Source organism: Egretta garzetta, unplaced genomic scaffold, assembly GCF_000687185.1.
Source record: "Egretta garzetta isolate BGI_Z169 unplaced genomic scaffold, ASM68718v1 scaffold204, whole genome shotgun sequence".
Classification (NCBI taxonomy): domain Eukaryota; kingdom Metazoa; phylum Chordata; class Aves; order Pelecaniformes; family Ardeidae; genus Egretta; species Egretta garzetta.
Genome location: NW_009259424.1, coordinates 3,615,748 through 3,632,519, shown reverse-complemented (window position 1 = coordinate 3,632,519; position 16,772 = coordinate 3,615,748).

Below are 16,772 nucleotides of genomic sequence, written 5' to 3'. Positions count from 1 at the left end.
AGCTGATGGGGCAACCAGGATCTCATGAGGTCATTTCCTCCCTCTTCTTGAAAACTTCTACTTCCTGTTTGGAGTCCCAATGGCAATGCACAGAGTTAATCTCTGTTTAACAGCTCATCTGGAAGCTTCTACAGCTGCTGATCCCATGAAGGATCTGGGTAGGTTGAGAAGAATGGGCACAGCGATTGCCCACCAAGCCTCTGAAGAGATCCCACAAAAGGCCTCAGCTGGACAAAAGCAATGGGCTAAGGGCTTTGCAAGCTTGGCCCCAGGTGCACAAGGTGGCCGGTAGCAATTTTGCAGGTATTTCTGCAAAACAATAACAGACCTGATCCAAGACCTGACAATCAACAATAGCTAAGAAAAGGACGAGGTGCACATATATTCTCTACACCCTTTTGGAGAGGCAATAACAGCAAGGAAGGCTGAAGCGCAAAAAAGAAAAACAACAGCAGCAGCTGTGCTGAAGGACATAAGGCTATTAGAAGATGAGGGCCAAATGGCCTTCTTCAGTATTGATTTTATCCAGAGAGCAGCATGAAGAATAAATGTGAAGCAAGACCTTCATTAGGATCCTTCTTGGCATGGACAATTTTTGCAATGTGTTGTCAGACTGGAGAGAACAGCAGCTACCTGGACAAATGACAGCACAACATTGCTTCACTGTTTAAGACCAAGTGCCTGCACCATTCCTACAAAGAGTTATGAAAGAGAAGTTGTTCTTTGCCATCAAAGTTCTGCTACCTGAGGAAATCAGAAGCATTATTTAGAAAAAAAACAACACATACAAATGGACCATTGTCAAAAGATGTTCTGAAGGACAGAAGAACATGTACTAACTAATTCAAGGAGAAGTTTATGAAGAGACCTTACATTTTACTTTAAAGAGACGAGGAATGGAGTTATTTGCAACTGCTGCATTTCCAGGGAACAAATTTCACTGCAAGTCTGGTAGGGAATTATAAAAATCAAAGGGCTCAGGTTTATTTCTTCAGATGCAAACAAGTTACCGCAGGATAAATGACCACACTTCCCACAAAAGACAAACCAAGTATTTATGTTCTTTTTCCAATGCCTGATTTTCCACAGGAAGACCACAGTGAAAAATTACACCAAGTTTGTCACGCGCTTCCACCTGCCTGAATATGTTCCGTAAAGGAGATTAGGGTAGAACCAGAAGAGCTGGCCCTTGTACTGAACAAGAGCCAGGCAAGATTAAGAGAAAAAAGGTAAAACCTGAAAGTTATGCAGGAGACTTCTGCTAAGATCTCTGAGGGTGTAAAAAGCAGACTAAAAGATAATGCACAGGCTGACAAGACAGAATGGGATGTAGGCAGTCACTGAGCTGGGTAAAAGTCTTAGAAATCAAGATACAGCATTTAAACTTCGTGCAGGAAGACAGAGATTAAGAGAACAGCATGGCAAAAGCACATGCCAAACACCCGGCAAGTCTGAGGGAAAAAAGGTAGTTGGAGGTGACAGAAGAGGGATGAGCTTATAGCAAACCTAGCCAAGAGAAAACCATGGCATAAGCCAACTTTACATCAGTAGAAGTGAACAGAAAATGACAGATTTTAGAACTCTGCAAAGTTCTAAGCCAAGAGACGATAGAAGAAGGAGAGAAGGAAGACTTCTCAGAGCACAGTCAAGATTAGCAGAGGATCAATATGAAAAAGAAACATTACTATTCCTCCCATTTAAGACAGACCTGCTTTTTTATAATGTGGTGGTACGAGGAAGGCAAGAAAAGCTACACCTGGACAGGGAAAGCAAGTATTTAAGGAGTGGAAAGAAGAGAATTACTAGTCAGAACAGAAATAAGGACACAAAGCATCAGAACAGAAAGAAATCTATGAGAACAAGTATGAACAAGAACAAAATACTTTAGAGGGTTTGAAACTAGAGTAAGCAATCTCTGTAGACTGGGGTAGGGTATGAGGTGAGAAAGACAGAAGCAAACAAGGTTTTTAATATAATGTAAAGGCAGCATGAAAAAGTCTGGTCAAGTGTCAAAGTGTCCTACCAACGTTCAGTGAAGGACCAGCACAACCTTGAGCTCCATTTAGGTTTTGCATCCAAAGGTCAGAACTATGCCAATGGCACGGTACCTTCTCTGAAAGTGTGTAGGATTCTGTAGGAAAGATAAACAGATGCTGGCATAGACAGAGGTGATACTCCCTGGAGCAAGCAAAAAAAAAAATAAAAATCAACATCAACAAATTAAACATAGCTACAGTTTAGGGAAGCACATCATCAGTCCCCACTCCATACATGTCCAGTCAAACCTTGCATCAGCTCTTCTCAGCTTCTAAGTAGTAACCCTGTTGTCTTAAGTGCTGTTCTCCAGATGATACTGGTACCTTCTGCTGCTAAAAAGTTAACTAAAATGAAAAGATTGATTTTTTTTCTTGCATACAACAAACAGGAAACAAAAAAAAAAAATCATTATGTTAAATGCAGTAGATACTCTCATCAGCAAACCAACAATTTCACACATTACATCCAAGCCAGTCTGAAAAAGAACCTGAGGTTCTCTGGTCCACAAGGCAGCAGGTGTGGATGGAGGCTTGCATCAGCACTTCAGCTGAGACTCCAGAGACCTCAGAAGAGTCATGATCTGTTCACTATTCGAGCCTGTCTTTAAAGAGCAGTGGTTCTTGTTTCACAACCAGTGACAGTGCTGAGTCGCCTTCACCTACAGGAGCTGATCACAGATTCCCAAGAGCTTTACTCTCATTCCGCCAGTAGGCTGGAAAATGAGACAGATGAACGCAGACATAACTGAAGTCCCTAAAGGCAGTATAGATCCTTCATCTGAACAAGATTAACCTCTGTCCCAGAACATAAACCACTGCAAATACCAACCATCAGTTAATCCACATCACTGTGCATCAACTCCTGGTGTCCTCCAGTTAACGAGCTGAGCAGAGGTCTGGGGCCTACTCTAGCAGGGCAAACTGTAAGAAGCCAACTACAAGACTTTGAAGCACTGACTCTTGCATAAATTTTGTCACATACTTTAATGAAACTGAAGAAAACTGTTGAATCATTAAGTAGATTTTGGATGTGATTTCTACCAAATAAGTTAGATTTCCTTCTGGTCACTCCTTCTGATTTTATGACATGAAAAAACAATACGGTTCCAGGTTTTACTATCTGCAGTCAATGAAGGAATGTAAGTCTGGGAAGTTTTTTTTCTATACAGAAGTGAATAATACTAATATTGTGAAATGCCCCTTTGCTCCATTTACATTTCAAAATTAAAAAAAGATCTGCTACATCTTTCAGGCACCATTTTCCATGCCCTGCAATTCACTGTTAAGAAACAAGGACTGTTGAGAAATAAAGGATGTCTAGAAGACTGCAAGACACAAAAAGAAAAAAACCTTTAACATGTGAAATAACACATGACATTTTTTGAAGCAGTGATTTTCAACAGTAGAGGAAGATTTGCATTCTTTTGAAAAGAAAAAAACTACTCTACTTTTAGCAGCATCATCTATGGAATATTATACTTTTCACCTCATGAAAGTAACTCGGGGTCATCCAAGTCACTCCGACCACAGCTGTTGTAAGAAAAAATAATAAATCTCTAAACAGCTGTGTTGCAATCCGATAAAAACACTAAACTGAAAAAGACTGAGGCAGCTGTTTTAAAAAAAAAAAAAGTGTTCATCCATAGTTAACTGGTCTCATACCACTGAAGAGTTTAGATAGGCTGCAGTTAAAACACACATCCACTCTATATATTCTTTTTAATCACACATGAACTTGTTCATACAGAGCCAAAACGCGGGGGGTCCATTAACAATACCTGACATGACATTTCATCTTCCTGACGAAACAAAAAAAAAAAAACCCCCCCCCCCCCCCCCAAAAAAAAAAATCCCCAAACCCCAACACAATCAAAGAAAACCCAGAATAACTCCTGACAACAGAAACTCACTCCATATAGAACTACTTTGGGAGTCAGCAAGTGCTATTCTAGAAGAAAACACCATTCACTCCACAGTGAGCAACAAGGACAGAAAAGTGGCTGGCCTTACTGTTTGGCTGAAGTGTAAAACTTTACTTTTTCTGCCCAATAATCCTGTGAAGGCACATCGCAATAACAGATGTACAAACAAAAACAGAATATGGTGGTTAGCTCCTGGAGTTTAATTTTTCAGTGATTGTGGATGGCTTCAACTTCAGTTTATACAAGATTTTAATAAACTGGAACTATGAGAAATTAGGACACAAGAAAATTTATTTCAGAATGAAATCCCTGAAGCACTGAGCATTAATTTGCATTTTAGCAGAAATTCATCTTCTGACCATGTCACAGATATCCCCCACCCACAGTTTGTCTCTGCTCTTTGCTCTTGGCTGGGTATCTTTAGACCAGGACTCCCAAGTAAAAAAAAGTAGAGACGAAGGCAATTGCTAAGGTTGGACTGGGATGGAAAGACTGAAGACAAAACTGCTGCTGGGGTTGTTTATTTCCAAATGGTCACTCTATATATGACTTGAATCCCAAAAGGTTCCTGAGCAAACCCAATCCCGTCTTTCTAGTCCTGCTCTTAAGGACAGCTTGGAAAGGTAAAGACTGAAAAATGCAGTGCGGGGGGTTATAAAGGCTTCTCCAAAACTCAGGGACACGTGTTGAGCATACTGACAGCAGCACTCACCTGAGAAGGCTGACACAAAACACAGTTCAAAATTTGATGAAAAGAATAAATTTTGCACATTCATCATTTTTCCCTCCTACACTTCCTCTCTTAGTAATTTTTCAGAAAAACAGTGGCTCTATAGTAGTTTTAATGATTTCTTCACTAAAATAATTTTGATGCCAGCTACTTCCACAGCTGAAAAAAATAACAAAGAGCTTGCTTTTGATCCACTACTTATTTCATGAAAAGAAACACTTCCAGTCACAACACAGGCACTGTTTTCCATGCAGTACCATGCCTTATTTGGCATCAAGACAACACTTGGCACTTTATCCAGAAGTACCAAAATTTACCTCATAGAACTGGCATGCACAAGTGTTATATATCCCACAATTATTTCAATAAATACCAAGTTAACCTCATTAAACAGCATGCATGAGCACATCGTAATGAATTACGCTAATGCCTGAATAAAAAAACCCCACACCCAATTGACACTTCAAGGAATTATTTACTGTAAAAGAATGACTGAAAAGTACAATACATACTTGGAGAATTTTTAAAGCAAAATCAGACACCTTTCTAAAAAAAAAAAAATACTTTTGTCAAACTATAAATTATGGAGCTGGTTAAAGAAAAATCAGAGAACTTCTCTGCCTCACGCTGTGGAAGAGTTTAATCACCATGATTCTTCCTAGCTCCATGAGCCATGAATTTATGAATTTCAGATAAATTAAGCATGCTTTGCAGATCCTGAAAGAGGCTGAAATGCTTGCAGGTATTAGCCCCAATACCTGGAGCCAGCTGGAGCTCCGGCAGGTGCTGTACCCATCTCAGAAGTCACAATTACAAAGGCATCGGACAGAAAAAGTGGGCTAAATTCAGGTGGGCAACAGTGTAAGGATCCTGCAAAACTGGATTTTGGCATCTCTATATCTAAGTTTACAATAATCTTCCTGCTAAACGTTCCCCAAAAGGTGAACTCAGCTCAGAACATTTGTCCACATCAAAAATCCTGCTGAGGTGTTATGAAGTATTCAGCACATCTGGTTTTGTGCTATTGTCAAATGCACAAAGGCAATTGTGCAGCATCCTGAGAGCGGGGCTAATAATTTATTGACTGTATTTTGCCATGGTTACCTGAATTCATAAACTGTGAGAAAGGAAGTATTTATTTTGACACCGCAGGAAACTTAGGAGAGTAATATTCAATATTGATGAACTAGACTGAATAAGAGTATTATATGAGGACACTGGAAGCTGCTTTGGGAAGCCTAGTGCAAAAAAAAAAAGAAAACTTGCTAAAGAGTTTTTTGAAGCACTGACCTTCGCTATTAATGGAAGCAGAACACACAGCAACCAGAAATGCTATTCTGGAAGAGCTGTGCAATTTACTAGGATTTTCATTTCTGTCACTTGGAGTACCTTTACCATAACTTTGCTGGAAAAGTCCTTAAAAATAAAAATAAACCAGTGTTTGCAACCCACTACGAAAACCAACTTAACTAGGTCTTCTATTTTCAACCCTGATGTATGTTGTGCAATTTTTGTTATTTCCTGAACTTCATCTATCACTTTAATGTTATTTATTTTGGGTAGATGGATAGGTAATTACACATTTCCAACTCTCAATTGCCAGCCAGGTTGCCATCTAGTTCGTTTCTCGAAGTTATTTAGGCTGTTACTCGTGCTTACTTTTGTACAACAGCAGCAGGCAACTGAAGTTCAGCAGTACAAGCATTCTGCATGTGAGATTCAACACTATTGGCACTGTAAGTAAGAGGTACCACATTATTCACTGTGCACTGTCATTGGTAAATATTTTTTATCTGAGTGAGTCAATTAAGAGCTCTGCACAGATCAAGTGATTTTCACCTGGAGAAAGAGCACACCTCCTTGGCCTGCCAGGCACCTTTACAGAAAGATTTTGCCAAAAGTATGGTTTGGAGCCATTGGTAGAAATTACACTGAAATAGAAAGCTAACTTAAAAGCTACAGCAGACTTTCAAATGCAGCACTGTACTAACAAGGCTGCAGAACTTCCACACTACAACTGGTTTTCATCAGCCAACGCAGACTGAACATAGAGCTGCCTGCCGTGCTCCACGCAGACACACATATGGAGCCCTAGAAAATGAATTATTCGATGGTAGAAGAATGGGAAGATAATGAAGGTTAAGAAAAATCATTACGCTGCACAGATTCAGTTCCCCGTGTCATGCTGTTCTTCTGAAGGTTGCAAAGGCTATTTGGGAAACTCCACAGCATGTTCAAGAAGTATGGTGATATATACCAAACCCAGTCTGTCCTGCTGCTGGAGGGACCTGGCCAAAGGCTTGCATGGAAATACAAACACTGGGAAACCATTACAGCAGTCAATTCCAGGCCTTGCATTACTTACAGTAAGGAAGAAAGTGTCATTGCTTTAAGAACTAACTAATTTTGATTCTCCTAATAGCTACCAGTTCAATGATCACAGCTTGTGAAACAGCTTGCTTTGCAGTTTACGGCTAGAATGTAATTCAAGTAGGGGTAATGTAAGCTTTCATATGAAAAGCTACAACAACGTGAATATGGGGAAAGTTCCTGTCCCCCATTTCCATCCTCATTGATGCCAGAGAAGACAGACCTTTCCCAGGGGCTCTGGAGACCAGGTCAAGGTCTGCTGGGTAAGCAGGAACAGGCATTTGCCTAGAAGCTGCATAAAAGATGGGGGCGGGGGGGATGGGCTATATCTAGTGCTCCAGTCCGTCCTACAGACTCCCTTCCAATGCCTTAACAAAACCCTCAGCCTGTGCTGCCCTCAGCCTGTCAAAATACTGAGATAGCAACAGTGCCACCGTGGTCACTTTACACTGAACCCTGAGCCCTCCCTAGCTGCTGGGTGACTGTTTGCTCCTCCTGAGCCCTAGTCATTCCACAAATGGGTTTTCTCCCTACTTGTTCTCAAAGTTTCCCTTTTTGTTACTGCCTCCATCCTAACAGGCCTTGCAAATTTGTGTCTTCTATGCAAAAGAAATAATTAAGTGGCAAAATTTAGAGACACATGGAACCATCACCGCCATTCTGCTCTGCTTGATTACATATTTTGCTCCCCAATTTCTTACTGTTTAGCTGGAGAAAAGGTTGAAGACCAGGTCCTTACCTCATGCAGACTGCAGCATAAAAGGGCTCTGATTATAATTGTGGTTTCTGTGCTACTATTGAGAATCAATTCATGATTATACTTTACTAAACAGGAATTTCTCATCTTAGACTCTTCTACATCTCAGAGCAGCAAACCAAACTGAAGGCTGTTACTTTTCAAACTGTCTTCCCTTTCTTGACTGCTTCCTAACTATAAACACACCACCTTTCTTCCCCAAAACATCCTTGAACTATGCTGTACTGACGTTTAATATTTTATGGTGGCTGTCCAGTGAGTGGCATGTATGCACAAGATAACCATGACAACAAACAATTAGCAGTTTTAGGCTGGCTGAATGCCACCTGTGAAAAAATTTGTCTCCTTACAAGAGACAGAGACTGAAGGAGCTCTAAGACATCTTGCATTAAACCATCATATTCCTTCCCTGTGGTGTAATTGCTTATTTAAGCACATAAGAGAACTAAGAGTTTCTGTAGAGCAAACAGAGACAGTGTCCCCCACGGCCCCTCCCCTTTTACTTGGCTTTAAAATCAGCTGAAATAATGCAAAAGTAATTTGGGTCATAAGCCAGGGCTATGTTTTATTTCTTTTTCAAATTAAAGTTTCAGCTTTAGCTGGTGACAAAAACTGAATTGGATTTTTCAATTTCTTAGATTGTCATCAGTTGCTTTTTTACTGTTGGGTCCTTTGTAGGCTTCCTTCATTTTGCCTAGAGCAGATTGAAAATTAACTGGAACACAAAATGGAAACATTCCTCCACTTCATTAGGAGCATTTGCCTGTGTTAGCTGGAAGTCTGCGTTCCCTCTTTGCCTGTTATCCCCACGTACTGAAAGTGGGGACAAAAATGCTTTCTGTTTCCACCTCAGGCAGAAACACAGCCCTCTCCTATGAGGTGGCATCAAGCCCCCACCTCCCTCACTATCGCATGACAGAGATCTAGAAACCCACTCCCAAATGCCACCAGCTTGTGGAACTGACAGGAGGGGAGGATCTGGGCAGCAACCCCCTGCTTATGTATTGCTGTGATTCCTATAGCTTATTCTGCCATGGACACAACCACAGACATTTCTGGAGAACCGGGTTGAAGTTTTTCAAAGCCATGTCAGAAATATCAGCAAAACAACACATACATTTGACTAAATTCTACTGGTCCTCCTATCTTCTCATTCTGGAGCCCCAAACCCAGTGAGAACGCACAGGGGCACAGTGGGATTGAGCGGGAGGGAAAACATACCTTGAACACGGAATATTCCTGAAATTCCACCTGTACCACTCAGCTGAAATTCATGGAATAAGTGGTTGCAAAGGCTACAAACCAGCTGGGCCCCTCCAGAGCTAATGCACATAAAAGCAGGAACCACCTTTGCCCAAGGAGCCAGGACCAGCAGTCACCCATCCACGCTGGCAGCACAACAGCACGAGCTGCCGTGCCAGCCCTTCCCACCTCACACCAGAGTGCTGAGAAATCAGTCAGTGCATCTGATAGAAATAAGAGGAACAGAACTTAGAGAGGAGGTTTTTATGTACTCAAAGATTATGCTTCCCAAGATTTCCACTCCACTCTTAGGAAGTCATGTCCCAGAGAAACCCGGTGAGGTCTGCAATTCAGAGTTAGTAATTCCAGTTTCTCGGCAGTCCTCACGCCTACAGCATCATGCGCTTGTAAGTTCTGGCACGTCAGCCGCTTGGGGACTGTTCACAAGCCACATGTGGCTCTAGAAGCCACTTTCCCTAAAGATCAAGGCTCAAATGAACTTCCTGCACCTAAAATTCCTGCCTCAGATAATCGGCACGCTTTAAGACATATAAACAAAGACATCAAATTACTATTTAAGCTCTCAAATCTCTTCCATATACTGAAAAACATTACCTTTACATTGAAGAAAGAGGCATTACATGGCATTAAGCCTACTGAACAGCAACAAATGGAAGAAGCCAGGCAGAGAAGTGAGATGGGCAAATTACTGAATGCATAAACACCGCAAAGTGTTAATCAAGTGTGCTTCTCCCTGTATCAAGTTCATGGCGTACAGTACAACATAATGTGAAAGTTTTCACACTAAGTGCTCTTCGTTGTGAAGAGAGAGCACCAGATTTTGTTTCCAATCAGTTCAGGGTCTTGTTTGAGGCCTTTACAGCTGACAATGTACCAGTCGGAGAGAACAAAATTACTCTTTCCATCCTCTCCCGTATTCCCATACTTACACATCCCCAAAGCAAGCCAGTCATTTCCACAGTGTTTCCAGCGTTAATGTACCTGATTCTTTCAAAATAAAAAAAATACATATGTATTAGTCACATAAAAAGGTTTAAAACTACATGAAATCTGCAAAATCTGCAGCAACCCATGCTTATTAGCATATCTGTGCCAGTTCAAGTGGATGCTACTGATCCAACTCATCAGATAAAGACATTTACCATCAGCTATGCTTCTCCTGTATATTTCCAGTATAAAGCTCAATGACAGATACATGATGAAGTCTTGAAAAGGACAGAACAAGCACCAATGACTTCTCGTCCATGATTTCATACAGAAGCTTCCAGTCCTAAGTCTCAATTTGCATAAATTCAAACTCATAAATACAGGAGTTCTAAGAGTAACTCCCTCAATAACCAGTTTTTCCCACAGCTGCTACTTTTTAGCTGCAAAATAGGCACGGTTATCCTCACCCACCTCACCACGGTCCTGAGGAAGATGTGCTCGTTAACTCACGCATCCTAAAAAGTAGGCATAGATTATCCTAAAGTTAGTTTAAATACATTTCAATCCTTGAAAATTCCACTGAAAGAGAAAATACAAAGGGGAGTAATACCCTGAACAATTCAAGGAGTTCCACATTTTGCATTTAACTTTTGTCCCCCCCTCTGAAAAGACCATCCTCTGACATTATCCAGATTGATTTTTGAGATGTCAGCGAGGGGAGACAACTAACAGCCAGACTTAACCCCACGAGAGCCACTGTCTTACAAATGGTGGAACCTGCAAGAGAAGACAACAGGGCAAAACCAGACAGTATGAACTAAAGTATGAACCTGCCACAACAGGGACACAGCAAGGTTACTAAACATGCCCTAAGCACACGCAGCAGCTTTTTTGGCTGCTAATCTTAAAATGGTGTCAGTCTTTTGATAGCTCACACTATGAAACACATCAGTGCTTGAAAGGCCTTCGTGGCTGGCCTCATTCTGTTTTGCTGCAGCTAGACAACAGTCAGAAATCCCCCTTACCAGTTTTCTTTCAACTCTGTTACCCTTCCACTTACCCAGCTCAGCCTGTTTAATGCAGACTTCACAGGATCAAACGTACCTGTCTACACGGTGACATTTAAATTATAAGGAGCTTGCTACTCTTAAAATTGTACTCTTGCTAGACTATGAAAATACTCAATCAACTGCTTTCAGAATATACTCTTGCAACCCTATTAAAGACCAAATACTTTGGAAAGAGAAGTATGTTTTATATTGTACCAGTTTACTTTGAGGCCAGTAAACTGCACAGAGTGGCATTTGATGCAGATCTCAGATACAGGAAACAACTTCACAAGCTCTGAAATCCATCACTTACAATACTCTGCAATACCGTTGAAGCTGTCAATCACGGAGCATCTCTGCTGGTTTGTTATATTGTATACAAGTGACAGTGGTTCAGAAGTTACAGCATGAAACTACAAATTGATCCTTCTTGGGCTTATTCCCAGCTTTATTTGTGGTTACCAATGAAACAAGCAGTACTACTACAGCAACTCTCTACCCAAGACCTAGAGTACAGAGACCAAGCAAAGCACCCAAGACTGGGGAACTGAGAATTGTAGCAAAACCAGGATTTGGGCACCCTGGCTATCGGTTACCACATAAGCCTCAGTCAGGCTGTGTAAGTTGAAGTCAAATACATTGCAATGAGGATCTTATTACAGCAGCACAGAGACATTTATCAATGGCAACACTATGGTAGAAAATTACTAAATCCTACGCATGATGCATACAACTCGGTTGTAAGATAACAGGTAGTATCTTATGTTTTACATTAATGTAGATAGGATGAAAATTTGGTCATCATTTTAACCTTTTCTGGTGTTGTTCACTACTTTGCTTCTCTGATTTGGTCGCAAACAGGATTGGTTTTGTTGCTACCACATCAGCTCTAAGCTTCCTCTTGCTGATCAGTCTCCTTTTATCACACCTATATTCCCCTGATTCTCAGATCCTTAATGCCTACTGCCCATTCCCTTCACTTTAGGCTATGTTCTGCTGCTGTTTTTCTTTCCTCTACTCTCCGAGAAGGAGACCTGCCATATTTCCATTTCTCTGTGCCCTGTCACCTCTATCTGAAAGGCCAGTCTGGCAAACACAGGTTAGTGCTAGCAGAGAGCAAGCTAACTAGTTCAAAACTACGACATTTAAGCTCAGGTAATGGCCGGAAAGATTAATGTCTTGTTTCACAAACACACAAGTCACACTTCATTTTCACTTTGGTTTTAGTTGTCTTTGCCATCATTACTGCATTTGGCAACTAAGACAAAACACTGAGTTTTTTGTAAGTTTTCTATGGAATGAAGGAAGTAGTGCCATGGAAGTCTTCAAAGATCAGACTTTGGTAATATCAGTAATATTAAATATGCTTATGTCCACAAAGGCAATAATGCCATATGTTATGTCATCAGAAATAATTTATGCAACTATTTATCCAATTACAGAAACTTTGCTTAAAAAGACTGTTTCAGCCTGATACATTACAGATGCAGTTTGAATTTCTCAAGTAATTCAGCTGGAAAAGTAGCCAAAATGGTATACTGATGTGCTCATCTTGCCTTGTCTCCTTCTGGCCTCATAGCTCCATGTCCTACTCATGAGGATTTGAGAAACACAGGTACTCCACTTCCTCTCCGTGAAGGGATTTGAGCCCACATGCCTCCCAATCACCAGACAAAAGCTTCTCTCAGTTCAAATCTCTTTCCTGAACCAGCAGACAGTAGATTAAGCACAGAATTTCCATGCTATCCTGAGGTGGGTCCCTGTTAGGTCTGTGAGGATTATTCTGCTTTGAAAAGAAGTTTCTACATGGGGAAAAAAAAAAAAGTCTAATTTGACTTAGGGACACCAGAATAGAAAGGAAGATCCCTATCATGTTATGTGGAGGGAATTACATATGCTCATATCAACAAGCAACCAAACACTGATGAATACATACTCAAATTTTATTTTTTTTCTTTCTATGCATGTTTCTGTGGTCATTTCTACAGGAAAAAAACCCCTTCCTTAGCCTATTTATATTACCCCAGTCACACCCTGTAATGGCATCTCTCCGAGGCAGACTAATCAGCTCTGCTTCCTGCCGGCAGTGTATTAGGTCATCCTTCCCCCGATAGCCCTGCTCCCCAGTCGCACAGGGCACCTCAGACAGACAGCAAGGAGGACAAATCTGTTCTCCTCCAGTCAATCTATATTAAGGGGCTTAAACTGCAAAGCAAAGGAAGCGTGGAAAGAGGATACAAATAGATTAATATCATTACAGCTTGTAAACGATCTTAGGAAATTAAAACCAGCCTGCTTCAAGAACGTGAAGAGACTGATGTGCTACAGGCATCCTCCATGGATCTCACCATAGTAACCAGAACAGCCAAAATGTCTGGATCTGTTAGGTGTAGACAGCATTTATATTTGAAAATATTTTCCTCCATTATTGTAACACATGATTTTGCAATTGGGTAAAGGACTTCTAAGGCAGAAAAATAATAATCAAAGCCTAAAGGAATTGTCTTTTTTTATACAGAGCAAAGGAGAGGGAGACAAAAAGAATTCTGTAACCTGATTTCTTCACACATTAAGGCCTTCTTGCTAGACAGTTATCTTAATAGATAAAATAGGCACTGAACAATATACATCTTGCATTCCATCACAGATCATAGATAATTATGTCTCTGTGTGCAATGAGATCATTTATTTTGGTAGATATTAATACCAGAAAAACACTTGTCTATATTTAGATATTATACTGAAACACTATTTCCCCAAAGTTCTTATACTTGAAATGTACATAAATAATCAGCCAGTAGCCAAAACAAACAAACAGATAAGTTAGAAGGAATACATGAATGAATACAGTTCTGATTTTTTTTTTTTCTTCTTCTTTCAAGCTGTATGGTACATTTTCATTTAGACCAAGTTGAGCAGCTAAGTGTGATACCTGCAATGTCTGTACTCTGTGTTGAACACGCTCCTTTTAAGCTCACTCTGGAAGGTCCAGCTTCAATCGTACCCTTCAGCTTGCATCTTGCAGGCAGCTTGTGCAGATTATTTTGCTGATACCACTGTGTCAAAGGGACCAGGCTTCCATCTGCATGTTTCCCCAATATACTTTGAATTCCTCAAAAAAAATGCTCTATTTTTTATTTACAGTTCTTTGGTTGTACTAAAGCTAGCAAATACGAGGACGTACACCAGTAGCTTGTGCTACAAAGCACAGAAACAATTGCTAAGGATCGCCCTCTTGGTGTCGGAGGAGGGGAACAAACCCCAGGGACCACCACCAGGCTTCGTGGCTGTTGCAGCGGATGAGAACATTCACGCATTAGAAACGTCATGCTGAAGGCTGAGAATGCCAAGCCCCCCATGCCATATCTTGCCTGAATGTAGGGAGATTCTTCTTCTATTCTTCTGGTCACACTTCTTCCACTGTGGCCCCACGTAGGCATGCAACTCAAAACATAGGGCATTTGCGTAAAGGTTTACTATAGTCTAGTTAAGACCTTTTGGAGCTAAAGAGTTTGTATGGGGTTTGGTTCCTAAATTTCAGCTGAAGCAGAACATACCTTTCTCGCTTCTCCGTAAGTATGCAGACCTTGTCATTTTTCACAACACAGCCTGCCAGCACTGCCATTTTGTGCTGCCACAGAAGATTTTGCTGAGATAGCCATTAGTGCTAATGCTTATCCTGGCAACGGATCATGCTACTGAATAAATTTGCTTGCTGTTGCATACATTTTCTAGCAAAAATCAAAGCAGAGTTGTTATAGTCAACCAAAATGGATTCTTGTCTTCAAATTCCTCTTAGGGTTACAAAACATTTAAAATTAAAAGCCACATGGGCCTTAGTTAACTAGTCATTTAGGAAAAGTTCTAAGGGGTGTGGTTTTAAAATAATGATTATGAACTAAACTCTTATGAGGAAGAATGACTATACAGCAAGTCTAAAGCAAGGTGAGCAAATACGTAACTCACATAATGCCCCCAAAACTACTATAATTCACTTAGCGCTATCTAGATATTCAACAATCTTTAGTAGGTGTAAAAATATAACACCTGGAAGGAGTGATTATGTTTTGCACTGTGGTTACCACCTTTCGTGACAGCCTGCACTGCCTCAGATGCACACCCTTGCCCCTGTGGAGCAACGGAAGTGTTGGAGATAAGTCAAAAATGTAAATCCTCACCGGATGAACTATCAGCTGAGCTTAAACTCACTGTTGTTATACACCCTCATATCATGTTTACAAGTCATAAGAGGTCCCGGCTGTAAGCAAGCTACTATTGCCTGGGTGTTACAGAATCAAAAAAACTGCAAGGGAAAACCCACAGATTTCTCAGCGTACAGTAAGTGGCTCTTCCTATATTCATAGCAGTTGAATTCTCACTTTTAACTTTAATGGACAGCTCAGCTCTGAAGGTACATAAATATCACAGCATAATAGTTTAAAAGAATTTCACTGACCCTATTAATTTCAAAAGAACACAACTACAAACAGGAAATGAAAGTACAATTACAGTGACCATTAAAGGGATACAAGACCCCCACGTGTTCATTTCCTGGTATTTATACTCTAGGAACAACTACAGCTTGAAAGGTCCTCACAGGACCCTGTCTCTACTTTTTTGACTACTTGTTTCAGGATAACCCCACAACTGGGGCAGCAAACACTGGTATTAAGGTACCAACCCTTGTGTGCCTTGTAGATTTGGAAGCCATTTATACCCATTCAGAGCAAGTATGAAGAAAACAAATGGCAAATTTAATACTGCAATAAATATAGGCAAAGGCAGGCAATGGCATGTCAGATAACCCACTTTCAAGGCATATGCCCCAAATCTCCTTTTTCTCCCCCCTGCTCTGAAAATCATTGGTTTTTTTCCAAGCACAAACTTGCTAACAGGTTCCATTTAATTCAGGTGAAGTGTGAAGGTCCCACAAAACCTCAAACACCTACAAACCGCAAAAGCTTCGAATACTAACACTGAAGCTGGAGGAAAAAGCATGAAATGCTGCATCTCAGGTTATACATAATCTGTATTACCAAAAGCCTATTTTTTCACCTCAGTGGCACAAATATAAAACTGTTGTAGACAACAACCATTTAAACTCATTCTGTAAACTGTGGATATTGCAAACACTTCCCTGCTGTAATGGCAGTCACACTTCTCTTTTGGCAATGAACTATGCAGTTGCCTGAGGTTGGGATTTGGTAATGCTTCACTATGGGAAACAACGCAGGCAGATGCAGATAAGAACTCCGTGCTTCCATACTTCCCTCCCAGTCCATTGATTTCCACGAATAACACGTTTCTCAGCAAAGACTGAAGCAAATTTTGAAATCCAGCTGTCTACTCCATCCCATGCTTGTTGGGGTTTTGGGAGGGTGTTTTCTTTTTTCTCTAGGAAGCAAAAGAAGGACCGCTTACCTATCTCACCTGCTGAATCACAGTTAGAATAGCGGCTCTGATTTCTTTCATTCTTGCTGGTGCAGTATTCACATATTCTAGACACAGATTCTTGGTTGGGTATAAAGACTCATTTTTCCTTTAAATTATGTGCTAAAGGACTTAAGGAGTGATGTGTTTATTTGCATCATACTATCATTATATGAAAACCTGACCTTAGAAAAAATGTGTAATAATAGTATTGGGTGAATAAGATGACATTTGCTTATTTTTTGGACCACTTTAATTTCTGCATTAGTGACTAAATCCAAGCAGTGT